The sequence below is a fragment of the Rhincodon typus genome, chromosome 8 (genome assembly GCF_021869965.1).
Source record: "Rhincodon typus isolate 14 chromosome 8, sRhiTyp1.1, whole genome shotgun sequence".
NCBI lineage: Eukaryota > Metazoa > Chordata > Chondrichthyes > Orectolobiformes > Rhincodontidae > Rhincodon > Rhincodon typus.
In genome coordinates, this window is record NC_063339.1 from 93,915,633 (window position 1) to 93,917,673 (window position 2,041).

The 2,041-nt window shown below is 44.1% G+C and overlaps 1 non-coding gene across 1 annotated transcript; it reads left to right on the top strand.

Moving 5' to 3' along the window:
- The first annotated feature begins 514 nt into the window (after positions 1 to 514).
- On the top strand, positions 515 to 595 carry trnas-uga. The gene has a single exon. It is a non-coding gene; the product is annotated as a tRNA-Ser (tRNA).
- Positions 596 to 2,041: the final 1,446 nt, after the last annotated feature.

Here is a 2,041-nt window from a genome sequence, read left to right on the forward strand (position 1 = left end):
TGGCGGTTTGAGGCCACTGAGGAAGGAACAAGTGCTGTTCTCACTCTACCAGTTCCCTTTTGACTATACAGTTACGGGTTTTAATGCAGTCAGGAAAATATTCCCCAAACGTAAACCTTGTCCGGTGAGTGACCACAAAGGTATTTCGATGTTGCTTTAATAGCTACCATAAAGAGCTGGGAATGCTTGGAATCTGAAACAAAAACAGAAACTGCACTCCAGAAAGGAGATAACAGAGTCCTGAAGAAGATCTGAAACGTTGACTCTAATTCTCTGCCCACAGATGCTCCCAGATCTGCTGAGTTTTTTCCTGCAATTTATATTTTCGCTTGTAAATTAACGTTTATTTTATCTATTTGGATGAAACAACAAGAGTCACCATGTACCAAATTTAACACTTTAGAAATCTGCGAAGTGATTGGATTCAAACAAACCCAGCAATAATTCATCCATCCACAGCCCGACTGGGCACGGAAAGCGACCTGAAAAGATAAACGGCATAGTTTTTCTCCCAGTAGTCATGGCCGAGTGGTAAGTCGATGGACTTGAAATCCATTGGGGTATTCTAGCGCAGGTTTGAATCCTGCTGACTACGGGTGAAAACTGAGAACAAATGCAAAGGCTGTTTGCGACAGGAATCAAAGCAGGGAGAGCTAAACTTCTCACTTCGATTGCCAATGGGGAGAAAAGGCAACTCACTGCCTGTCATGGTAGAACAAGCACAAACCTTCATGAATGTTCACGTGTTTTAGGATATACAGTTGCAGGGGCAACCATGGTGAGGCTGTGAGCCATGTGCTGGAACTCCAAACTAAACTTTCTCGTGGCGTTGAAAGCGAAATGACCTTTGAATGCTTGATCTGCAGCAACGAAAATCCTTTCAATGTCTCACCGAGAACAGCAAAGGGGAGGGGAAGCTGAAATAGTCCACAAGCTGCTCATGGGCAGGTGTCAATTTACCAACCCCACCGACCGAATCACTGCAGTTGCTGGGAATGAGAAAAAAACAAAAACCCAGTCTCAGCACTCTGAACCTTCAGAAGGGAGGAAGAATGAAGCATGAAACTGTCTGACTGAGCAAAGACAGTCAAGGCACCTTGCCCTTGAAGAGGCTCGGACATTGACTCTGGTATTCTCGGGGACATTTGTTGCTGTGTGTGCAAGTATTCTTTGTATTTTTCTCCTATAAGGATAACTTATATATGAGCCATGTGTCAGCTCTCTGACACCTCCTCCTACCGTCCTCTTGATCATAACCCCAAAACATCATCTCCCAGGCCATCCATAACCTCATTTATTTCTGAAGAAGGGTCTAGGCCCGAAACGTCAGCCTTCCTGCTCCTCTGATGCTGCTTGGCCTGCTGTGTTCATCCAGCTTTACACCTTGTTATCTTGGATTATTTATTACTTTGGTTAGACTATCAACATGCGATTCTTATACCTATGACATTATTCCAGCATTTGGCTTCTGCCAAGCACAATCTTACTTTTAGTTTGTTTTTGTAATTATCTCTCTGCCTCATTTAATCGGATTAAAGGTCATCCCTTCGCCTGGTATTCAGCTGTTGACACTTCACTCACACCGTTTAACACTTTAGATCACCTGCAGAGACTTATTATTGGACACAACACTCAAACCATTTGTACGATCTTTTGATCTCCCTGTCCTTGATCTCCCTGCCCATAAAATCTGGCAACGGGGAATGGAGAGAGGGAGGTCAAAGCCTGCTGCTTGTCCCTGTCTCACTCCGTGTGGAGCTGGGGAAGAGAGAATCATTGATGGATGTGTTTTGAATCCAATCTTGTTGTAGCTTTTTCATGGGTTAAATGCAGGTAGGTGGTCACTCAAATTGCTTGATCCAAAATAACTAAAGTTGTGCGCCTGGATGGTCTCAAACAACCGACTTTTCAGTTTACCACCTAATGCCGACCAGTTGAACCATAAAAACCGGCATCAACAAGCCATGCAAAATTTCCTAAAGCAGGGTGTTAGCAGAGATCTGAACGGCCGTTGTGAAGCTAGAGCTCTCGTTGTTTTCGG